Source organism: Anser cygnoides, chromosome 3 (genome assembly GCF_040182565.1).
Source record: "Anser cygnoides isolate HZ-2024a breed goose chromosome 3, Taihu_goose_T2T_genome, whole genome shotgun sequence".
Taxonomy (NCBI): Eukaryota; Metazoa; Chordata; class Aves; order Anseriformes; family Anatidae; genus Anser; species Anser cygnoides.
The window spans coordinates 53,494,767-53,506,892 of record NC_089875.1 but is presented as its reverse complement, the minus strand read 5'-3'; the positions used below and the strand labels follow the sequence as shown (position 1 = coordinate 53,506,892).

Below are 12,126 nucleotides of genomic sequence, written 5' to 3'. Positions count from 1 at the left end.
ATAGACTAGCCCATGGAGGCTGGGGAGGAAAAGGTCAATTCGTTTAGCTTGTGTTAATCTCTGCCAATCACAGCTATGAAGGGACAGATCTTTTTCTCACTGATGTCGGCTTTCAGGTCTGTCTTCTATTCTTCCTTACTGGAGGCTAGCTCCAAACAGAAAACCATTACAAAATAATCTATGTCTGATCAGAGCATCTAGTGTAAACATACAAATGCTTCTATGTTAGCAAACCAGCAAGGTGGTATGAGAAGCTATTCTAACTACGCATGTCTGATAAGAAAACAAAACAAACAAACAAAAAAAAGATGTCTGTAACTCATTACATAAAACTGAGAATCAAATGCCATATGTCTGAGCTGAGCTTCCTTCTACAAGGGATGGCTGAAAGCTTGCTTTGAAAGCTAAAACTGAAACTTAATGGCATGGTTCAACTGAAGAAGTGAACCTGGAGATGCCCGATTCCAGGGGGATCTTCCCTCACTTAATAGGGAGCAAAGGCTGCCGTGAGCTGGTCAGAATACTCTTCTTCCCAACAAACCAAGAGAAAGAAGTAACGAAAAGAGTGCAAGGTGCAGAGGGACTTTTATACATTATAAAAGGTAACTTCAGAAGGTTAGATCAATAAACCTGAAATACATCAATAAGCCACTTTACTTTTTATCAGCCCTTACCCAAACAATACTACTTCATTTGGACAGTTTGCCATCAGAGGGCAATAGTTTAATTGCATTGCATAAACAGGAACCCAATTAAATTCACCTCAGCAGTGCACAGATACTGTTCAAATAACTCTTCCAAGCAACATAAATGGTCTTAAAAAGTCACTTTGCAATCACGAAGGAGATTCTTAGGTCACTATCAAAAAGATGCAAGGTGAAAGACATAGCCCTTTACCAACAAAGTCTGCATTTGTGCCCCCCAAAATGCAATTGCGTTGCTTGTAATACTTTGGAATGTTCTCAGTATTTTTTCTCCTGGCATTACAGTGAGATCGGGCTACAGGAAGAAGAGCACTGTGTTAACACCACTGTGTCTTAAGGGCTATTTTTATTGTTCCTGATTTATTTCTGACCTCCTGTTTTGTTTTGTTTTTTGTTTCTTTTCTTTTTTTTTTCCTCCTTGACCTTTTACATGAAGACAAGGAAAGCAGTACATTTCATCTGCCAGTTCAGTGCATTTTCTTTTCTTCGCTCACAGAATTATAGGGTTTTAAGTGAACGTCAGCTATTCTGCCTGAAGGCTTTCACTTCACAGAAAGAGTATACCTGGCCACTTCTTTCCTCACTGGTAATGGCTTTTGTTAGGTAAGGGAATGTTTACCAAGTAAAAACAGTATAGCTCCTCATAGTTTTGCTGAATGACAAGGTTTAGAAGTCACTTTGCCCTGGGAGTCATAATCAGTGACGTATAGTCAGGTATTTTCTTAGTGCTATTAGCTTGTTTACCAAACCTACATATTTCCTATCATGGTTCCTCTGAACCAAGATAATGAAAGGCACACAAGCAACTTCCTAAATGTGGATCAGCATATCACTGTGTGCTCAGAAACTGCTGTTCTGTTTCCCCCTTCCCTCACCACCAATTCACTCTGTGGCTCTTAAATTTATGGTCCCAAGGTTATTGCAGGTACTTCAGTACTAAATATACCCATCTTCTGAACCTGAGATCAAAATAAATAAATAAACAAACAAACAAAAACAAACAAACAAGAAATCAACCAACAAACATTTAGATTTGAGAACCTCATCACTATATTAGCATCAGGGCTATGACAGCATCCTTGCATTTAGGGAAGCTGAGAACATGTCACCGTCCCCTCTCTGTCCTCTTGTTCTCACAATTCCCTGAACTGTCAGCCCCTCACTCAGCCCCTCGCCCCTCTCACATCCCCACTCCTCCTAACTTTTATCTTACATCTAGAGCTTGTGGGATGACAGGAGCACCACAGCAGTCAAAGATAGGACATGAAGCTGAGGTGGGTGTTGCAATAAGTCACAATAAGTTCACATCCCATCAGCCTCAAAGAAGGCTGCTGCCTCAGGGAAGACTGAAAGCTGAGCAGACCATGGTGCAATCTCTTCCTTCCTGTTCCCTTTCCATTTTAACAGACCACTGGAACTCCCTGCCTCAGCGGTCACTGCTGCATGCATGGCCACCTTTCTGGCAGCTGTGTTTCTCTCTACAGCCTGTGCAGGTAACAGAGGCGGAATGTTATTTCCATGATCCTACTACAAAGAGGGACCAGCAGGAGCACCGGCCTGACACAGGGAGCTCTTCCTTGTGGTTAGCAGTTGTTCCTGGGACACCATATCCCAGGTACCTGGCACTCAGGGGCCTTGAAGCTAAACAAAGAAGAGGGGGGGGAAGGTACCAGGAAGATGCTGGGTGCAGGACATTTGCCAGTGGTGCCCAAGTTCCTCCCTAGGACTCGATGGATTCCTCATTAGCACACAGGACACCCCAGCACCAGGCAGGGAGCAGCAAGGGGTTTATGTGGTTCTTGGTTGAGAGGCAGGGAGGGCTCTAGAGTCCCGGGAAAACTTTCCTGGCTTCTCTGTCCCTGGCTGATTTATAGCATGGACATCAGTATTCACGGAGGTAGTCCTAGCATCTTCCTGTCTGCAGTTTGCTCATGTCTTGCTGACCAGACTGAAGGCAGATCTAGCAGGCAGCCAACTCCACCTGACAGCAGTAACATGGCTGAGGCCTTACCTGGCGCAAGGCCACTTCTCTTGTTTGAATGGTAACAGAGGAGCCAAGTAGGTGATTCTGAGCCTCTTCTTGTGCACAACAAATGACCCGTAGCCTGTTAATTGTCAGAGAAAGGATGTCTTACTCCATCCTAGTTAGTCTGTGATGAAAATGCCTGGAAGGTCTCTTCTTCTCTTATCTTAAGCTGCAGGCAGCTTATTCCAGCCTGAAGCTTGCAGTGTGCAAATGTGTGCAAACCATTAGGACCTCCTGTCAAACTGATAATATTTCCAGTCAGTCTTTAGAAGCAGCAACGATGATTCTCCTATTTGCACAATTGTGACAACAGAAAATGAAGGCCCAGTTAAATTAACTTAGCTGGCATCTACAGACTAACTAACTAACAAAAAATGTCTTAGAACTAATTTGAATGTCTCCAATTTTCCCCATGCATTCAAAATCTAAACAGTGTTTTCCTTTACCCAAAACAAGTCATCAAATTCTCAAAATCACAATTCTGTCCAGGAGTTAATTCTCTCTGTCACATGGACTTTAAACATCAGGACTTTTATTTTTGTTATTAAAGAATGCACTTTAAAATATTTCCCACTACATTTCTATTTGCAGAGGGACTGTTGATTCACTTGCTCTATTCATACCCCATGTGCTGGTACTGAAATGTCTCTTGCAGTCACATCCAAACAGAGAAACTGTGTCCCTTTAACAATAGTAAAAATAGTGCAAGATGTTCCCATCTTCCCCAAGTATAGTACTGGTACAAAAATTCCATATAACAGTATAGTTAAGGACATAAAAAAAGCAACAGTGGATCATAAATGGCATTTAGCACAAACTTCTGTGTCTGACAGCAGCCAGCAATGAATGCCAAGGAGGAATAAAGGAGCACAGCATGCTCATACTGACATTCTGCTAGATTTCCTACCCTGTTTCCAGGGACTTGTGTGTGACACACTCCTGGAACCAAAGTGGCTATCTTTCAGCCTGCTAACCCTCAACAGGTTTTTCATCTGTGAACCTTCAGAGTCTGTTCCTGAAGCTCTGAGTACTTCTGGACCCTATAACAGGCTGCTGCCAAGGTTTCCACAGCTTAAACATCCAGCCTGGGAAAAAAGTACCTCCTTCTGTTTGTTTTGAACCTGCCACCTGGTGGTTTCATGGCACACTCACCCACTTTGGTAATGGAAGCAACAGAAAAAAACTGTTTCATACTGACTTTTCCTTCCTACTCTGCATTGCTCTGGCACCTATCTCCTCAACCTCTTCTTCTTCCACACTGCAAAACCATAGCCTACTGATTCCGGTAAAGAAGTTTCACAGGGGAGGGAATGGGCACCTTTCTTTCAATACTGCACTTGAAAAGAAGCTAATTCTTTCACCAGTAAAAATCACATTTCTCAGGTTTTAAGTACTAGCAAGTTAGTGCCAGCTACTTTACATTAATTGCTTATTTACATGCCACTTCTCTGTAGTTAATACCAGGTACATTACCCTTCAGGGAGAGTGAATCATCACCGAAACACAGATAAAATTTATCATGTAGCAAGAACACATACCCAGGCAGGTACTGAGTAGCTGACACCCACGCCGCAAATTCGTATCTTACTTTACCCCCCAAATACTCAGTCCTCGTTCAACTGAAGGGGCCTCACTTGGAGCTGGTGTGGCATGGTTTGGTCAAACAGGCCACCGACATTCCCCTCCAAACCACGTCAGCCTCTGCTGTCTTCTGTACCCTGAGCTGTATCATCAGCACACAGACTGGCAGGCAGCCCCTTCCTCCCACCAGTCACAGCCCAAATCCCTGTCCTCCTCTGCCTACAGGCTGCCAGAGCCCTGCTTCCCCCCTGCATCCCAAAGCACACCATACTGAAAGACCACGGGCTCCTGCCAGCTGCTATAAATCATGGAAATACCAGAGCCTAAGCAAACGTCTTATCATTTATGGCTGGTTTGTCATCACTTCAGCTGTCACAGCCTGGCACCAGCAAAATGGAAGTGCCACGAGTTCACATTTTCCTTCTGCCACTACCTTCTCTCTTCCATGGGAGGCCGACAATTGAACGGTCATCTACAACATTACAGAAAAAGAGCACTGATGAATGAAACACAGAGGCAGACAGGAGGCCAAGGTCAACTAATGCTATGAAATTCCTGGTCAGAGATAAACCTGTATGATCTTTAAGCATGGTGCCTGACCATTTAGTCAGAGTAAGACAGCCCCCCCTTCCCTTTTCAGTCCTGATGAACGGAAAATACAGTGCTTTCATCAATAACAGCCATCAGAAAGCATTTCCCTTGTAAATCCTAAATAAAGTGGACTTTATTAGTCATTCAAAGAGACAGGATTCCTCATGTTGCTCTTTCATGTTTTCTGAGATTGTAATAACCTCAATCAAACAGCTCTTTCTTTAAACCTGTCTTTTTTAAGGCTTTACTTTTCCCTAAATGATTTACTGCAACGATTATAGTTTTAAACTAGATTATCCAGCAGTGTTCAATCATGTGTCATGAGTCATTAAGCCATGTGGTAAATCTGGCCAAGTACTTCTTGTAGGAATACACCTGTGCGCAAATTTTAAATGGGGTCTCTTCAGTTCCCAGTTTATGGAACTGTGAGACATTTCCCACTAGATCTGCGCTAGCACAACCTACCTTCTGGGTAGCTCCGTAGAAATCAGTGCTGTGCAGCTGTAAAGAAACAATGTGGTAAAGGCAACTTGAAAAATGATTATCAGCACAGCCAAACCAGCAGCTAGTTGAAGTTCTCACACCTTTTCCATTCTTACTGTCACTATAGAAAACCTCCTGCTGAGCCACTTGAGTCACACACTTGACTATAACAGAAACACAGGCAAGGAAGGGACTTTAAGGGATCATATAGCCCAGACTAAATATTTCAGTCTTTTCTAGGAAAGTCAGAGCCAGTATATTCAGCATGAATATTTTTTCTCAAGTAATTATGTAAGTTGTTTGGAAAAGCTGACATCACTACAGATCAATTGATCTGAGATACTGGAGAAAGGAGAGGCAGTGAAGGAAATGGAAGAGGAATATCCTGCATTTGCCTCTGAGGCCACAAAAACAGCAGCGGGAAGGAAGAGTGTCACATGAAAGCATGTCTCTTCCAGACACAATCTATACAGATGACAAAAGAAATTTAAAATAAATGTTTATGCCACAGGAAACAACAGGAAAACAGGAACTGTCCTGCATAACATCAGGGAAGCAAATTCATGTTTCAGAAGAAGGCTGTAATTACAGCCTTTTAGTTATTTGAAGTCTCCTTACCCTCATAATGATTCAGAAATGAGAACCGTGCTGTCAGTGCAAAAGATGCAATGCGTATCTAGGCTTTTTTCCCTTTTTGTGCCTTCTCTGTTTCTTCTTTAGAGTCTGCCAACAGCTGCCCAGGATGTCTACAAATAAAATAGTGTTTCCTGGCCTCCTTATCCAGGTTGGGCCTTTTGAATTGCTTTCAGAGGCATAACTTAGATGTGCTTTAAGTGCCAATAGTCATGACCATACCCCAAACTTTTGCTGCTTCTTAAATGTTATCTTCTCACGGAAGTTTCTACTCCCACCATGCTCATGAATAGAATTTACTCCTCTATCATTAAAAAAAAAAATACCCTGCTGTATGCAACTACAATTGCTCTATATTACTTTATCAAAGTCTGTCTAGGTTCTTTTTAACAGACTTTCTCAGCATAGTATCTGAACAGGCTATTTACTTTAAATGCCCTCAAAAGATAATCATAGTGGGTTTTTTTGTTTAGTTTTTGTTATTGTTTTGTTTGTTTTTTAAATGGTATTTGAGCAACTAGAAAGCACCCAGAGGCCTAAGTCCCATCAAAATGAACTCAAAGTAGCCATCCATGTCTAGACAACTTACATGACAATGTATTGTTTCCTAAAAATTAAGCTTTTCTAAAAACCTATATCCAAAATATGTTCCTAAGGGATCTTTGTCCCTGACTGTTCACTTCAGCTTTAACCATGCGTTTCCATTGACAGGTCCCTCATTCCAGCATGGAGTAGCTCCTGGGAATTGTGACAGCCTGAGGTGAGATGGTCTGGTAAGTTTGACCAATGTTACTCATGCCAAATTTATGGAAAAATAAATGCAGTGCTATGAAGTTGGCTGCTATTTTTAGGACCACTTGAATCCTTTTTGATTACCAGAAAAAAAAAAAAAGAAAAAAAAAAATTAGGTATATTATGCTACCACAGTCACTTCAAATTCAGATTTTTCTTTAAAAGGCTTTTCAGATGACCAGAAGTAGTTCTCAAGAAAGAGGACCAAGGGGCAACAAGATGGCAACAAATGACCAAAAATGTGAAGAAAGGGACAGAAACCACTTTGATGTACCACATTTAATCTTTATCCACTGAGTCAGTTTCTCTTCATCCAGTCACAAATGGTCTGAAGGCTGGCAGGAGGCAATGCTCCTTCTCCTGAAAACATACAAAGCGGGGTGTCACCTTCACACCCCTGGCATCTTGAGTCCCTGACAGCTTATGATTTCCTCTTCTCAGTCCCCAGGGATGCCAAACAGGATGCAAGAGGCTTGCTTTATGTAGTCAGTGACATCCCGAGCGTATACACCTGGAGTGTATACTGCTCTAAAAGTCAGACTGCTTCTGTCAGCACGTATTCAAAATGAACAGATGAATCAATGTGTGTCAGTATTTTATCCATCACGGCAGGAAGCAGGAAATTCTGTCTCATAAGTAGACCTGTCAATATTTCCTGAAATGTTTGGCAATAATGAAATCTTGTACATGTTCTGGTTTTTCAGAGGCCGCTGGTAATTTGTCCTTTGAACTAAAAAGAAGGCAAGAACTACACTGTCAGACTTTAAATAGATATTTTTATTTGTTCTTTGAAAGCTTTATTACACAGCCTCTCTCCTCTTTGCCATCTGACTGATAGGAAATCAAAGGATGCTAAAATGAAAAACATCTGATTGTAGGAATGAAGCGATTAGTTGGCATCAATAAGAGAAGCGTATCAGTACTAACAAAAGCAAGTCTGTGACCCAGGATCCTTAAATAAAACACTGAAGGAAAAAAAGAAAAAAGGCACAACAACCAGGGCTAAGACCCATGCAGGCCTAATGGGAGAAAGAAATGGCAAACTGACACTAGCTTTGCTTCTTGTACTAGTTTAACATATTTGCTCTTTGCCATTGGAACATTTTATCGTCTGTGATAATTACGTAACATTTCCATGGCAACAGGATCAGTGAGGTGGCTCTGGCCCTCATGTCTTTCTGCGTAAAGCTGCTGAGCTCCAATTTTAGAGTCAGTGCTGCAAAGCAACATGAAGTGTCTCTGCGTTGACTCTCCTAAGTCTCTAGGTAAGTCTTACATGACCTTTGACAGAGGAATTAGGCTATGAAACCCTCACACCAAAGCCCAGAATCAAAACTGTGCGTTGCTTGGAAGTGTTTTTCAGCTCCCTGGAATTTAAAAGGGTTAATATACAATTGTAATAAAACAGTAATAAAAGCTTTGCAGTTAAGTCACTTTCCTTAGCAAACCAGGAAGAAATAAACAGAGTGGCCTTGGTCTTTGATGTCTGAATAAAAACACCAAGAGCAATCCCTCTAGCCATATTAAGTGGCCTTGGTATAATCACAGCCCAAGAGTATCTGTTTGTTTAACCTACATTATGCGAGACTTCCATGTGATAGGCAAACACGTGCCAGTCTGCTTGGCTGAGTTCATTACTAGGAATAAGCGGCGACAGAGAAGAAGGTAATCTTTAAAACGTAGTGGAAAAGGGGAGGAAAAAGAGAGATCATTTTATTCTTTGCCTTGCTACAGCATCACTTACTACATCACTTCTTCTGTCCTGCCACAGGACAGAGGATTAGTAGCTTCTGTCCTATTGCCTATCACTCTAGAACACACAATAATGTAACATATAATTAGATATAACATTATATATTAGAACGCACACATATAAAATTAAAGCTTTCAGTTCTGGCTCATTATCACGTCATGTAAATCACTTGAGTGAGACCATTTTCCTGGGCACCACAGACATCATGTTCTCTCCCCCTGCCTAATACTTTTCTCTGAATACATGCTCGGTCTGTCTCTTCAAACTTGGCAGTTGGCTGGCTCTCTCACTTCAGACAAGCTCTCGCCCTGGGTTTCTCTGCCTCTGAAAGAGGAAGGGCTGGGAAGGCAGCAGACAAAGCCAGGGCAGACCTCTGCCTCTGCTCTCCTGTCTGCAGGGGTGTGCGACAAAGGCAACAGCTGTACGAAAGGAAAAGGAAGAGAAAGGAGCTGAGGAAGGGGGGAGATAAGGAGAAGCTGTTGTGCAATAGATCACAGCGAACAAACACGCAGGTGTGCGAGCAGCTAAGACAAAATGCTCCAAGGCAAGGGGACTAACAAGAGCAATCAGGGTAAAACTAGGCTGTGCGGAGTGTCATCTCTATACAAAGAGATCTAACTGAACGACTCTGTGTAAAAATAACAACCTGCCTTGCCAGCCACATTCTCCCTTTAGCCCCCAGCTGTTTCCACTTCCTTAACATATGTTGAACCAAGTAAAGTGTTTACTAATTTCCCATCCAGCTTTTTTTTTTTAAAAAAAAAAAAATGAAAAAGCCACTAGAGCATGCACTGCCAAGACCAGAAGAAGGTGAAAAAGACCAAGCTAGAAGAATAGTAGAAGATAACTAAAGCGTTTTAATCAGTGTATTTCTCTTGGGTTTCATGCAGGTCTTACTTAACTGCTTCGTTACCACAGCAGGCATCAGGGAGGACCTCCAGAGTTACTAGTTTGGTGGAACAGAGAGGATGTCTGTGGCAAAAGGTATCAGAGTGGGATCTGTTCACCCCACAGAGGAACCAGCATTACCCTTTGAGCAGCTAGCAATGACTGTGACAAAAAATAACTACAACACACCTGTCATTCACTTGCTAGAAAAGGTGTCAGAGTCAGACAGGAAACCTTTTTTTTTTTTTTCCCAATTTTGCTCTTTTTAGTCATAATAATCAATAATGAAACAACAGTCAAAAGTTGTTGGTATATTTGCTGTTCTCTATCATGCTTTTCACCGATAGTGCTGAAGGGTAATTCAGGCGTGATTCCCTGACACTAGTCATTCTGCTTGGTCATGAACCCACGTCAATAATCTAAGAGTAATCCTAAACTGCTAATTCCCACCCACTGTTACCACATAAATAGTGACACTGTAGATGTACTCATTCACCAAGGAGAGAAGGAAAGAACCAAGACCAAAGCCTTGTTCATGTTCAAAAGCTCTGCTGCTGAACATGGTGCAGCTAGTGTGCCTTTCTGCATGCTTCACACCGACACACCAGATGCAGAAACATACCGTATCCATAAGAGTACTTTTCTGTCTTTATAACGGTGTTCATATGAAACTGATTCAGTTCAAAGTCGCACTTTGAACAGATGTTTACACCAGCAAGAAAGCTCCCAGCAGCAGCTGCATCACACCCTGAGACCGCAAAAACAAATTTCCCTTGGTTCCTTTTCCCATGCTTTGTGCCTGTGAGCACGGCTTTGTCAGAGCAACAGGCAACAACACCGGTGAGTTAACAACTGCAACAAAGAAAAAGTAATCCTAGGACTAGCATGTTTAATGATGAGTCCAAATCTTTAGAGGTTTATTGAAATAAAAACCTGGAATAGCAGCATGGGTCTCCTGTCTATAGAGAGGTTTGGGCTGAGTTTAAACCTTCAGTATTTATTACAGCTGCTTATTTCCTACTATTTCCTGCACTTAACTAATATGGTCCAGTTAATGATGGAGGAGAAAAGACCCTTATGTCATATTGCTTGTTCTCAACAGGTTCTCAGCATGTAACAACCACAAAGCAGAACAGGGAAGAATTATTTTTCAGTTGTAAAAATAAGCGAGGATTTTTGTTGCTCCTACATTGGCTAGCAAGGGAAGGTAAGGACAGTCCAATTTAAAATCTGTGTCAGATAGCTCTTTGCTCTACATCTGCAGTGTTGAGGTAGGCTACCTCCATCCACTGGGATACAAGGGCATGCAATCTCATTTCCTCCCTTCAGTCCGGGTGGCTGCTCTCCGTGATGAGCCCTACCTCTCTACCCTGGCACGCTTCTTAAGGTCAGATTTCCTGGAATCCAAGGAAACCCCAACCAAAAGCAGAGATACTGGGCTTCCTTCCTCTCTCCAGTTACTGCTCTTTCAGTTGTCAGTTACTTCAACACTGCAGACTCTAAGTGAGAAGGACACGGGCAGAGGAAGCTTTCAGCATCATTATCTTTCTGTTTCCAGATATCGCTCAAAACTGCCTTGAATTCCAGCGCCAAGCAGAGCAGTTTTGTGGCTGCTCTGATCTGTTCCGGTGTGCTATCAGCCAGAACACCATGCATCCCAGCCCTGACCCCTCCATCCTCCTGTTGGCAGGGACGGCTCTATAGGGTCAGCAGTTTCATCAGGCAGGGGCTAATCATGTTCCTCAGCACTTCTTGTTCTTTTCAGAGTGTGGTAAAGAAGCCTGGATAATAAGCCTTGAAGAATTAGTTCACAGTAGTTTGCTACAGGAGACAGACTGAATAAAAAGGAATAAACTTACACAGCAGCTGCTAGCCCTGCAGACCAAAATGGTCTCCATACTGAAAGATGGGAAGCACAAGTGTTAGGGCCCCTTGAGAACTACAGCCTTCTGTGGAATAGAATGAAACCAGGATAATACCAATATAAACAAGTGTCCTGCTACAGTTAAGACACTTCCCATAGTAGAGGCAAAGAGGAAATTAAAAAAAAAAAAAAAAAAAAAGTATGTTCTATAGCAGAGTCTGAACTACAAATCCCTGGTCTGTAGACATCCTTATATCTGTTCTCATTTAGCTCAGACAGCCCAGTCTTCGTCCTTTCTCTTCTGACGACTGCAGCCTATCACATTGTACCTTCTTCCACTCTCACTTTGCTCACACAATCTCCCAAAGACATGTTGTAAAGCAATCTATTCCCTACCTTATTTGAGTCTGAATGAGGAAGTCCCTCCCCAGTTGTTTCTGTTGTGGTTTATAATTAATCAATCTAACAGCCCTTTGATTTCGCTTCCACACCTGCCTGATCATGTAGTGGCTTGTCCTCCTGTCTTAAAGCCCCAGCCTTGTTCTTAAAGCCCCAACCTGCAATCCTGTTTTAATTTATATGCTGTTAGCATGTTCTTAAAACACCTCTAATCAAGGAGACTTGATTTCTCTAAATCACCTAGGCTTACGTTCAGGACATTTTCTTAAGGTCTAGCATGAATCTCTATGTCTACAGCTGAGCCCCATTTTGTTATTATCTTGTTTCTAATTGGGAAGCTGGAGAAGAAAAGCAGGATGAGTGCAGAGAGGTAGCAAGATGGGCTATTACTCACTTGTTCCATTGGCAATGC

General features: G+C 42.2%; 1 long non-coding RNA gene across 1 annotated transcript; it reads left to right on the top strand.

The window, feature by feature from the left end:
- The first annotated feature begins 7,853 nt into the window (after positions 1-7,853).
- On the top strand, positions 7,854-10,859 carry LOC106034235 (uncharacterized). Its single transcript, XR_010830350.1, has 3 exons — positions 7,854-8,075; positions 9,454-9,547; positions 10,554-10,859. It is a non-coding gene; the product is annotated as an uncharacterized lncRNA (long non-coding RNA).
- Positions 10,860-12,126: the final 1,267 nt, after the last annotated feature.